This window comes from Rhinolophus ferrumequinum, chromosome 7 (genome assembly GCF_004115265.2).
Source record: "Rhinolophus ferrumequinum isolate MPI-CBG mRhiFer1 chromosome 7, mRhiFer1_v1.p, whole genome shotgun sequence".
Lineage (NCBI taxonomy): Eukaryota > Metazoa > Chordata > Mammalia > Chiroptera > Rhinolophidae > Rhinolophus > Rhinolophus ferrumequinum.
The window spans coordinates 95144348-95157590 of NC_046290.1; positions in this window are offsets into that span (position 1 = coordinate 95144348).

Below are 13243 nucleotides of genomic sequence, written 5' to 3' on the forward strand. Positions count from 1 at the left end.
GTTGTGAGTGGCCAGCTGAGGTTTGGGAGGGGTGGGGCAGGTGGAGAGAACACTGCAGCAGCTTCACCAACCCGTTTGTTTCCCGACTGTGACATCCACTTGTTTAGGACCCAGGTTAACCACGAGTCCCAGCCTCAGTGAGTTAGATGTGACCTGCCGTCTGGTCAGGCCCAGGGTCCCTGGAGAGGCTCTGCACCTGCTCCAGAACCCTTGTGCAGGCACCTGGATCCCACCAGACGTGCAGGAATTGAATCTTGTTCTGTATTGGCCCAAGATTTGTCTTTCCCCAAAGACTTTTCCAGAAATTTAAGTCATCTTGGTCTCCTCCTCTTCTCTCTCCTACCCAGTCCAGCAGGACAACAGAATACGAACCATCCAGATTATGTAACAAGGCACCAAAGAGCCCCATGGTCTCACCTGTCTATCGTTCATCCTATTGTTCCCTAGTCTCCCTCCTGAAATGTAGGCTTCAAATCCTTTTCTAGTTCCCTTGCTGCCAACACACTATGCTCTCACAGGTCTCCTTGCCTTTATGTTGCTCGCACTGGCTTGCCCCTCTATTCACTGTCGCAGATACTGCCAGTGCCCCATCTTCAACCCTCAGACCTTACACATGTTAGTGTGTCCAGAAGCCTTGTAACAGCAAGCATCAGTGCTTCTGAGCCTGAGGGCGTATACCAGGCCAGGCGGCCATTGTATCGCCACAAGGAAGGCTGGAGATACCAGGCCCCCGACATTCCCACCAGGATCAGAACTCAACCATGACTCGATGTATAAATACCCCAGTTCCCTGGCCCCTCACATGAGATCGTTCTGAGACATGTGTTCGGAACCTGTTCCCAGAGTTTCTCCACAAAGTGTGATTGATAACCGACTTAATAGTATATCCTACGGTTGATTTTCCTGCCCTGTATCTATTTCTTATTCTCTTTCTGGTGTTTATGTACTTCCCAATAAAATGTTTGCCCTCAGATCCTTGTTTCAGATTCTCTTTACAGGGTGAATCCGACCTCAAACACTAACTAATGATCTCACACTGAAAATCTCCACTGAAATGCAGGCAGTAAAGGGTGGTGACCTGCACATGCCAAAGGCATGGTCTGCATGCCTCTAGCAGGGCACACATTACACTGTTTTCTACATACCTGTTTGCGTGACAGGGTCTCCCCACTATACGTTACTCCGGGAAGGCAGGGGCCATGGGTTACCCTTCTATCCATCTGTCTGTATCATCTGCCTTCCACCTTCCGTAGACTTGGTAAAGGTGATGAGTGGATTATTGCCAGGTAGTTGGCAGGCATCGTGGTTCAGAGGAAAGAGCATTGTACATGGACTCAGAGACTGGACTGGGGTCCCAATCCTTGCAGACATTCCTTGTGTGACGAGGAACCAGCCACCTAATCTTTTGGCACCTGCTTCACTTGTGTGGGAAATGCAGGTTGCAGACAAGGCATCTTTGGTGGTGTCCTCCATAGCTAATAGAAGATAAAAAGAGCCTTCTACTGGGCACGCCACCGAAGACACCACCAACTGAGTGTTGGGTCTCCATCCTGAGGACTGGGCTTCACTACCCATACTTGGGTGTGGAAGAGAAGGAAGGACCCCGAAACCCAGGAGCTGGGTCAGGAAGTCTGGCAGCTCTCAGCAGTGATGGGTTCATGCTCCAGTGAACTCAGAAAACGCAGTGTAATTTCCTTTCCACTTAACTACCAGCAGCCATGGAAGGACAGCCCCCCTCGCCCACCCTCCTCCCACTTCCTTAGTCAGTCATGACTCATTAATTGCCACTGGTGAATGAGTTTTACTCTAATTTTCATGATCTAATTCAGAGATGTTTTTAGCTAAAGATCAGGATATAGGTTTTTGGCTTAGTTAGTAAAATATCTAATGAATTTGCATTAGTGACAATTATAGACAGGACACCTAGAAGGGAAGGGCCAAGCGCAGGCCTCTGCTGACGCCACTGGCTAATGTCTCCTTAAGGGGAAATGCAGCCTTTGTGCTCATCTCCCTGACAATGCTATTCTGGAGACTTGGGCCTGCAGAAGGGCATTAAAAAATAAGCATTTGCCTTTCTCTTCTTCTTTTTTGTGCTATGGTTCTGCCTTTAAACCAATAGCATGATGTGAAAGTGGGCTTTTCCAATGTAATAATTACCTTCTCAAAATAGGATCGATTTATAAACTCACATGTAAATAAAATTATCTTAATACCAAAGGAAAAAAAAAATCTGGATCCTAGAATAAATGCTCATCAGGGAGGGCCGATCCCTTCCCCAGTCAGGTGGGAACCTAAGGCAATCAGTGACCACAGAAAGCCTGTGAACATTTAAAACACAGTCTCAGAAAGCTTGCCTGGCCCCCATGTGAGGGGGTCCATGACCCTGTGGGGCTCTTCTGTGGCCCCCACATTCTCCTATCCTTGCCTCATAGAGTAAAACATCAATTGAAAGAGGAAAAACCTCAGGGAAAAAAAGTCTTTAAAATCACAGAGCTTAATTATTTGGCGTTGACAGTTTTATAGTTTCTTGTCTGATGCAAGCCAGCTGGTCCAAGCAGAGCCCAAAGCAGCAGGTCTCAGCAAGTTAAGGCATAGGCTTTGGGAGCAGGAAAGGCAGCACCCCACCACTTGGTTGCTCCCACCTCCCCTGTTACCCCAAAGTCGTGGGGGAGAAGGAGCATCCTGGCAGCCCCCAAGGTAAATGGGCAGTCACCACTTTGGGGTATGGCAGGCGGGTGTTTAACCTACTTTCCCTTCTTTCCTATTCCCTCCCCTCCATCTAGTTGACCTTGACTTGGATGTCAGGTCATCTCAACCAACCTCCTTGGGTCTTTTTCTGGCTCTCTTATTGGGTGTTCTTCCACATTGCACAGTGAAAAATGGTTCCTTTAGTCTCCCGTGTGCTTCTCCGTCTTTGTCTTTTGGAGTGCCTGGTTTGGGCTAGTTCTTCTGAGGAGTTTGACAGGTTTATGCTCTAGCTAATGTTTCTTATGTAACCTCGAGTGCTTTTTCATGGTCAGAGGGAAGCTCTTTTGAATTTAAGAGGTCAAGATAGTGGAGTGAGGGATCTGCTACAAGGGTGAGAGTAAAACTTATTACTCCCTTGGGGAAGCCATCATATATTTTCCAGCCCCTAGTGGCCATGGCAGTGAGGAGGAACTGGCTATGTCTCACATCTATGTTGCTCCAGCACTTAGCAGCGCACTTGGTACCCACTGCTGGGGCTAGAAATTTGTATAAAACAAATAGATGGGTGAAGGAACACATTTTAGACTGTCTTCTATGTGGTAAGTAAGCTGGAGAAAGACCATCATCAAAACTGAGATCTCAGTCCCCAGAAAACAATATTGTCTGTGATATGGAGACCAAATTTGGGATTGATATTGTGACCTTAAGCCATTCTGTGCAAGAAGGGAGTTGATTGTCAATTGATTGCCAAGGCAAATGTCATCTCGATTACCCTATGTACATGCGAAAGCTTAGCCTCCAGAATGCTCCATGCCCTTTCAAAAGTACACTTCAGTTTAAAAGAGTAATAATCCAGGCATTCAAAAACACATTCCATCATGCAATGCTAGCAGTGGAAAGGGACACAGCAGTCCAGGCATCGGTACCTAGAGGCACCATGATAGGTATCCTACCTGCATCTAAAAGGAAGTCTGACCAAATTGTGGTGTGGCCTGAGTGGTTCTGAGTGTGCACAGCCAAGCCAGGCAGAGAGGAAATCTGAGGGATGGGACAGAGAAGCAACAATACCCAGGAACATCAGGGAGAGGGACAAGACATTGTGCAGTTTGGGACCGGACGACAAAGATGCCTCAGAAGTATAAGACATGGACTAGTGTAGTAGTCAGACAACAATGCCGGCTATAAGATCAAAGGGCCTGGTTTCTGAGCTGAGTAGTTGTGCAAGCTACTCGGTGTACCTCTTTGAGCCTTTCCCCCCTCATCTGTAAAATGGGGATAATAATAGCATATAGCTCATGAGGTTATAAAGAAAAATAATTTGGATACTCAAAAAACTCACTGAGCCTGTATGCCAGGAAGTATTCTGAGCTCAGGGTCTAGAGAACAAGACAGACACGTCCCTGAACCTGCGGGCACTTCCATTCCAGCGGAAGCAGCACTTAGCGCTCACACAAAGGAAAGAGATAACTTCAGGTTTAGAGACAGGCTATGGTGAAAAGTAAAAGGGCTTATGTGGCAATTGACTCCAGATTCAGGGTGGAAAGAAGAGGCTACATCAGCAAGGAGAAGGGCTCTCTGAGGATGTGACAGATGAGCTGTCACTTCCATGACAAAGAGGAGTCCAACAGGTGAAGCTCCGAGGCAGAGTTCCAAGCCAGGGAAGAGCGTGGGCAATGCACTGGGGTAGAGAAGAGTTGGTGTGTTCTTGGCATAGAGAAGGCACGTGGGGCCCTGACATGGTGAGTACGCAGGAGAGAAGGTCAGGGGGGAGGAAGCTGGAATCCGGTTTATGTGTTTAAAAGATCACTTTAGATAGTAAAGGTATGCATAGAAAACAGCTCATGCCATATTAGGTACACATTTCTCATGGAGATTATAGAAATGTTTGTAAGGAGGTGAGCAGTGTCAAACACATAATACGTCTGATAATAGGTTTTCTCCGAGTGTAATGTGTGTTTAGCTGGTTCCTAAAGATAGTAATTGAAAGATAATTAAGATAGAGACCTGCCTTTAGCAGTTCATAGTCTAGTAAGGACACACCAAAAGATTATGATAATACACAGCAGTAAATGCTAGAACAGATTTGTGTGTACAGAGGAACACCTGACGACCCAAGAGCTAAATGTTGGAGTAAGATGGGAAGGAGCTAGCGAGCCAGAGGGAAAAAGAGCACGGTAGGAAGGGAAACAGCAGGATGCATGCAGCCTGGGGTGTTTTGCACGAGCTCAGAATGGGAGGTGGGGCTCTGGGAGGCTGGAGACCAGGCGGGGCTCACCTAGTGGGGCGTTTGTGAGCCCAGAGAATGCGCAGCACTGTGTCCTGTGGGTGACGGGGACTCACTGGAGAGTATTTGACAAGAGGGTACCTTGCCAAGGAGTATCATTTGGGAAGATCCCTCAGGCTGGAGGGTGATTTGAAGAAGGTAGAACAGAGGCAAAGCCACCCTGTAAGTTTAGGAGGTCCGGACCATTGGCAGGTGACAGAGAGGAGGTAAGGGCTGGACAAGGGTGGCAAAACAGATGACAAGCAGGCAACGGGTTTAATAAATATTTTGGAGGAAAAAATCAGCAGGATCTGACACAGAGTAAACACTCAATAAAAACTTTTTTCAAATTGAATTGACTGCATTGGAAGGGAAGAGTGGAGATAATAGCCTCTACCAGGGCTGTGGTATGAGAATTAGAGGTCAGGTGCTAAGCAAACACTCAATAAATGCCCATTATTGTTATAATTACTCTCAGATTCAGAGTCACAGACTATCCGGGGAAATCTCAAGGAGGCAAAGAAGAGGAGAAAATAGTCCTGGTCTCGGGGACTTTGGGGCTGGGGAAAGAGGGCCAGGCTGGGGGTCTGGGGTCTGGGCATCAATCCAGGTTGCAGGAGGGAGTCAGCATGTTCCAGACCACACAGTGTGCCTGTAAACTGTTATTGTTTCTGATTTCTGCACAAGGGTGTCGGAGTTCCCTCACATCACCAGCAGTGTGACTAGGTGAACAACACCCATCTTCAAAGCAGCAAGGGGAAGGCTATGGGGTCCTCAGGAAACGTCCACCACCAGTGTCATCCTATGCCACCAGTAGGTCACTCATGAGGTCCCCAGTCCATCTTCACCTTCACCCAAGAGAATGCTGCCTCCTCGTGGCCTTCAGAGAGGATTGTAATATGGAACATGTGATCCACAACCTTTGGACTTCAGCCATTAGTCACTGCTCGGAGAAATTTCCTGGGGGCTGAGAGACTGGAAGAGGCTGAGAACTCCATCATTAAGAGTTTCTTAAGGGACCTTGCCTACGCGCTGCCCCCGCGTGACAGCAAGATACCCACTGCACCTTGTGGCAGGCACTAAGGGGTGATATAGTACAGGGCAGGATGGATGGGGTACGAGGTTGTGACTCCTCCAGATGAGGGGAAAATGCCTATCATGCCTGCCCAGGGTGGGACAATGGCCTCTTGCAGGAGCCAGCACAAACCAACATGCTGTGGGGCATAGGGGAGGGATGATCAGACAGTCTCTGGGTGGATTTAGGGGGAGCAAGCTCTGTCCTGCCCTGGAGATAGTAGGCACGTCTGGCCATGCTCAGGCAGCAGTGACGTCGTGGAATAGTCTTTGCTCTGCAGTCACTTGTTCCAGCTGAACTCCATTGTCTTTGGTGACTCTCTATGTCTCATATATAGTCAAACCAGATGGATTGAAGTTACATGTTTATCTTCATGTCGTCCAAACCCCAACTTAAAAAAATGTCAATAAAGAAAAATTTTGAAGGTTATAAACTCACAGGGACAACTAGAAGAGGAGAGGAAGCAGTAGATGTCAACAGTGTTTTGAAGATGAACATCTATGAGGGAATAACAACTGATTTCATCAGGAGGAAAAACTGAACTGTAAGTGCCTATAAATGGGGTTACAAATAGGAAACCAGCCAGTTTGTGCATGCACTGTTCACACACACACACACACACACACACACACACACACACACACGATCAAGAACTAAAGGCATCAGGTAGGAAGGAGACCCAAAACATCAAAATTCGTTGACAGTCTAGGTAAGGAGCATTTGCTTTCCAAAGATGGGTAAGCACCTAAAAATAAACCACCTCAAGAGTGGGTCTCAGCTTCACCCTTGACGACTCACAGGAGAAAGTCATCGTGAGTGTACGGCACAACCATTACATTAAATGTGACTCTCCCTGTCCCAACCAAAGACCACATCAGCATGTGGGTCCCATGGTCTGAACTGGGCAAGGCCATCTGCAGCCTCATGTACTGACTGACAGACCTCAGGGGGAGTTTCCTGCGGTCTGAGTGAAACCTGCTCATCCATTGGTCAGAAAGATGGAGACACCTAACTCAGGCCCCCTCTTTTGCTTTTTATGTAGCATAAGCATTCATTTCAGTATAGAGAGCAACAGCCACTATTTAGTGTAGTAAATTGAATTCCTGTCCAATTGGACACAATCCTTGAAAGAATCTGGCAGAATCCAGTTTTGCCGCCAGCTCCAGGATCCCCTAAGCATTATAGTGGCCACTGTGCAATGACCTTGCAGTGACCTTCTCCCTACAGCCCCTCTGAGGGCTTCTCTCAAGGCAAGGAGGATGTCAGTAGATTCTGGACTTCCTGAAAAAACTGAAGTCTTGAGGGAACTGGTCCTCAGAGGTGAATGTGACACCTCTTTGTGCCTAAGCCCTGGATAAGACCCAGTATTGGCTCATGCCCTCTCTCCCATGCGTCTGGGGTCTTTAAACCAAGCCTGACCACACTGAGCAGACCAAGGATGCAGAAAAAGAACAACTCAGGGTCATTTTCTAAGAGGCTCCTCCCCCCCATGGGGCCTTGTTGGCCTGACTCACGCTCAGGAGGCAGAGGAGAGAGTTCTCCCTCCATCCCTGCCCACTTGCTGTCTGATCTGCGCCAGGGACTTCGATTCTCAGTGTCCTCATCTATGAAATGATGGGGGGGGACGAGGCCTATGCACGTGCAGGCGGGTGTGTGTTGTTCATGTTTCAGAATTTTTGAAAAAATTACAAATATGGTGAAAAATAACTCCTATAGCCCTTTGATCCAGATTCCCCAAATGCTACATCTAATGTAACCACAGCACAATGATCAAAATTCAGGACATTCACGTTGATACAATAGTATTTTCTAACCTACAGACCTTATTCAAATGTCCCCAATTGTTGTTTTTCTGGTCAAGGATCCAATCTAAGACCACACGGTCTAGTTAGTTGCGAAACCTCCTTATTCTCCTTTCATCTTTTAGGCTCTTTTATTGTTTTGTTACTATTGTTTTTATGTATCACCATTCTATGATGATGATGACAATGATGATGATGAAATCTTTAGTCTTAATATCAAATAGATTATTTCAGAAATTCTGACATATATATATATATATGTATATGCTATGAATGCAATCCTTTTTGCTCTTTGCATAAATGCTAATCAGGGAGTATTTTGCCAGCCAACTGGAAGTGTTTGTGTAGTATGCTGATCTGTGCTCTGGGAGCTAGGCTTCTGACAGTCTCCCCTGCCTTCTAGAGCCTTTGCATCTCAGTGCCGTAAAGTATTGTGTGCATGCAGCCAGAGTATGTGACTATGACGGGACCGGAGTGAACAACTCACCTCAGCTGGCTCAGCTCCACCTGAGCGCACGGCCCCAAACATATCTAGTCCTTATCCAGATGAATGGATACCCTGTAGAGGTGAGGTGGGGAGAGCACCTCTGAGCGGCAGAGCAGCTGAAATCCAGCTCACCACTCTCGCCTCCTGGCCCTGGGCTGTATCTGCCTGGGAAGCATACCTTTTTCTAATTAGCACAAAGGTGCTAGTGGCAGTCTTACTCAGTCTGGTGCACTCTTTTCAGTCAGAAAGCTGGTCACTTTAATAGCAGGAGACAGAGGGACAGCATGAATGACTCAGAAGAAATGTACAGCCACCACTGAGAAGGCATCTCTAGGCGGAGGCAGGTGGGACCACCTGGAGTGCCATCACTACATGGGAAAGTGCACACATGAAAGCGCTCACACCTGCAGCTCCTGGGCCTGGGAGGATAATGGAAGCGCGCCCTCCTCCCTACCCCGCCCCAAGCCCTCAGCCCCGTCCACACTTCTCACAGCACCAGTTTGTTTAGTGCCTTTACTTGGAAAAATATGGAATTATTTGTACCAGATGTAAAAACAGTTTATTTTTCACCATGAAAGCAATAACTGCTCATTAAAGAAAATTTAGAAAATAGGAAAAGTAAAGATAAAAACAGTGATAAATAACTATTTCTGCACCCACTGCAGGGAAGCATGATGAATACTTGTTTGCACTTTGTCCTCAGCTTTTCAGTGAAACTCTTCTATATTGTGGACACGCTTTTTTTTTTATTAACATTGCTATTACCTACTATCTTCTATTTAACTTTCTAGTAAATCATAGATGTTTTCATGGTATTATATCACTCAATGTATTACATCAATTTTACATAATTTCCTCATTTTTAATATGTGTGTAATGTTCCATGGAGTGATTATGCTATGTGTTAAGTAACCTTCGCAGTCTAGTTGGGCATTCACAGTGCCCTGGAATTTGACCATTAAAAATTACACTTAGTGGCTGGCCCGGTGGCTCAGGCGGTTGGAGCTCCATGCTCCTAACGACGAAGGCTGCCGGTTCGATTCCCACATGGGCCAGTGGGCTTTCAATCACAAGGTTGCCAGTTCAACTCCTCGAGCAAGCGATGGTGGGCTCCGCCCCCTGCAACTAAGATTGAAAACGGCACCTTGAGCTGAGCTGCCGCTGAGCTCCCGGATGGCTCAGTTGGTTGGAGCACGTCCTCTCAACCACAAGGTTGCCGGTTCGACTCCTGCAAGGGATGGTGGGCTGCGCTCCCTGCAACTAGCAATGGCAACTGGACCTGGAGCTGGGCTGCGCCCTCACAACTAAGACTGAAAGGACAACAACTTGACTTGGAAAAAGTCCTGGAAGTGGTACACACTGTTCTCCAATAAAGTCCTGTTTCCTTTCCCCAATTAAAAAAAAAAAAAAAAAAGTAGACTAGTTGACAAAATCCTGCATAATTTAAAAAAACAATACACTTAGCCCCTTATTTAGGATTATTCTCTTAAGATAGAATCCCAGAATTGCTATTACTTGGTTAAAGACCACAACTATTTTGAGGTTCTTGAGAACTAGATGTTAGCTTTCACTATTCAGATTGCTTCATTCATTCACAAATTTCTCTTTTATTTTTTTGTAAATATTTATTGGATTCCCAGGATGCTCCAGGTGCTGTGCTGGGACCTGGGTGTTCATTTGGGGGGAAAAGGCACATTCCCTACGTCTATGAACATTGTAAATTTAGTAGAGGAACAACTTTAGTTGAGTAATCAAACAAAGGAATGTCTGGTTTAAAACGGTGATAAACACTATGAATAAAAATACAAGATGCTCTGAGAAAATACAGCAGAGGAGTCTAATTGAGATGGGAAGTGGGTCAGGGAAGGCTCCTTAAGGACACACTTCAGCTGAAACCCAGTGGTGTTAGATAAAGCAAGAGTGGAGCAAAGCACAGGGCACAGAGAGGACTCAGCACGTGCTAAGGCCTGGAGCACAAACAGATTAGTAGGCAGGGGACTGAAGGGAGAGCACTGCTCCCAGGGGAAAGGGGCAGGAGCAGCAGGCCCAAGCTGAAGCTGGGCAGGAAAGTCAGAACAAATAAGGCAAGGGTTTGTAGTTTGATCCTAAGTGCAGTGGGATCGTGGGAAGCCATTTAGTGGGCGTAGGCAGGGAAATAGCATAATGAGATTTGTGTGTTCTGCCAGGGCGGGGGTGGAGGGCGGGCAGAGGCAGACTGAGGGGATTGGGGATGATGACTAAGTGGTATGGGGTTTCTTTTTGGAGTAACAAAAAACTTTCTAAAATGGATTGTGGTGATGGATGCACAACTCTGTGAAGATACTTAAAAGCCTTTGAACTGTATACTTTTAAGGACTGAATTGTGCGATATTGCGCTATATTTCAGTAAAACTGTTTACAGATGTGAAGCTGACTTCAGGGTGAATAAGGCATTATAGGTGGCAAGGGTGGGGCGTGTAGATCAGTTTGTTATGGTCGAGTCTGGGTCTGCTCGATGGGCTGTCCTAGGGTGGTGACCTCTGGGCAGGGGGCAGTGGACAGATTCCAGATATACTTTTGCATTTACATTCTTTTCTCAGGTAGAGTGTAAGCTTCTCAAGGCTTGAGATTTATATCCTTTTACTAAACAAACACATCCCCTCTGGCTTTATTGAGGTGTAACCAACAAGTAAAATTGTGATATAGTTAAAGTATACAAAGTGATTTGATATACATATACGTTGCGAAAGGATTCCCACCATCCAGCTCACACATCCATCACTTCACAGTTACCTTTTTTGTGAGTGTGTGAGAACACTTCCCTGCTCTCTAAGCACATTTCAAGTATACAGTACAGTGTTATTAACTATAATTAACTGTAACTAATGCTGTACCTTAGATCCTCAGAACGTATTCACCTTAGAACTGAAAGTTTATTTTTTAGCAGACTCTCCCCTTTTCTCCCATCACCCGCTCCACTACCCCCAACCCCTGGCTAATGCTATTCTGCTCTGATTCTATGAATTTGACTTTTAAAAAAATTTCACATATAAGTGATATCACTGTAGTATTTGTCTTTCTCTGACTTAATTTCTCTTAACATAGTGCTTTCCAGATTCATTCATGTTGTTGCCATTGGCAGGATTTCCTTTTTTTTTAAGGTTAAATAATATCCCCATGTCTGTGTGTGTGTGTGTGTGTGTGTGTGTGTGTGTGTGTGGCATTTTCTTTGTCCATATATCTGTCGATGGACACTTAGGTTGTTTCTTATCTTAGCTGTTGTGAATAATGCTGCAATGAACATGGGAGTGCAGATATCTCTCTGAGGTATTTATCTGATTTCATTTCCTTCAGATAAATACCCAGAAGTGGGATTGCTGGGTCATATGGTAGTTTAATTTTTAATTTCTTGAGGAACCTCTATACTGATTTCTATAATAGCTGCACCAATTTACATCCTACCAACAGTGCACAGGGTTCCCTTTTCTCTACATCCTCGCCAGCATTTGCTGCTTCTTGTCTTTTTGGTAACAGCCATTCTAACAGGTGTGAGGTGATACCTCATTGTGGTTTTGATTTGCATTCTCCTGATGATTAGTGATGCTGAGCACTCTTTTATATACCTGTTGGACATTTGCATATCTTCTTTGGAAAACAGTCTGTTCAAGCCCTTTGCCCATTTTTAAATTGGGTTATTTAAACAAAGAGTTCTTCATACTAGCTCATAGGCCTGGGATTAAAACTTTGCTAAGCCAATGGGAGGAAAAAAGGGGGATTATAAATGTACTTGGGAGGATCGACGGTGTCCTTCCCAGAGGAAAATAAACTTTATTTAAATCTGAAGTGTGAGTAAGATTTTACCAAGAGGAGAGGAATCTGGATATGGAGAATGGAGTAGGAGAGAAGTCGAGGGTGGAAAGGGGTGTAAAATTGGGAAAGCATTATGAAAAGCTGAAGGAAACAGCGCTGATAAAACTATAACCAAAATTTTTTGAAAAATATCATTTGACTGTGATGTAGGCAATGGTCCACAAAAGTGACTGCAGATCAAAGTCCCCTGCGTTGTGTACGAAAATACAGATTGTAGCAGCGACAAAGCTATGTGTTCACCAAAGCATGCCATGTTCTCCTGGGACACAAGTTTTCTAGCAGCCCATGGTGGATTAATGGCAGGAACGCCCTACTGGTCCAGACCTTCTGCTATTCATGGCCAGCTGGTGGCCCCTCCCAGACTGACTCTGGACTTGGTGGCTTGTTCTGTCGGTTTCGTATTGCTTCTATAACAAATCACCACAACTTAGTGGCTTCAAGTGGCATGAATTTGTTATCTTACAGTCTAAAGGCCCGACGTCCAGAATGGGTTTTGCCGGCCAAAGATCAAGTTGTTGGCAGAACTGTGTTCCTTCCGGGGGATCTCGGGGATAATCTATTCCCTTGCCTTTTCCAGTTTCTAGATGTCTGGATATCTTGGCTCATGTCCCCTTGCATCTATAAAGCCACCAAGGGCTGGTCAAGTCTTTCTCATGATGTCATCTCTCTTATTGTAATTCTTCTGCCTCTGTCTTTCCCATTTAAAGACCCTTGTAATTACGTTAGGCCCATGATAATTTCCTCATGTTAAGGTCAGCTGACTAGCAACCTTAGCTCCTCCTTACCATGTAGCATGACATTTTAACACATTTCAGGGATTGAGATGTGGACATCTTTAGGGGATCAGTATTCTGCCTACTATAGTCCACCCTCCAGCTTCCAAAGATTCAAATTTCACGTGTTAGATATATTCACCCTATGGCAAGGTCCCCAAAGATCTCAAGCCATTACACCTGCTTTGGCCAATGAGCCAGTTGCACACATGCCAGCAGAGATTTGAAAAGCATTTGTGTGCTAGAACTTGCTCTCTTGCAGTTCTCAGAAATCTGAGTGCCCCAGAACAAGGCTGTGCTAGCCTG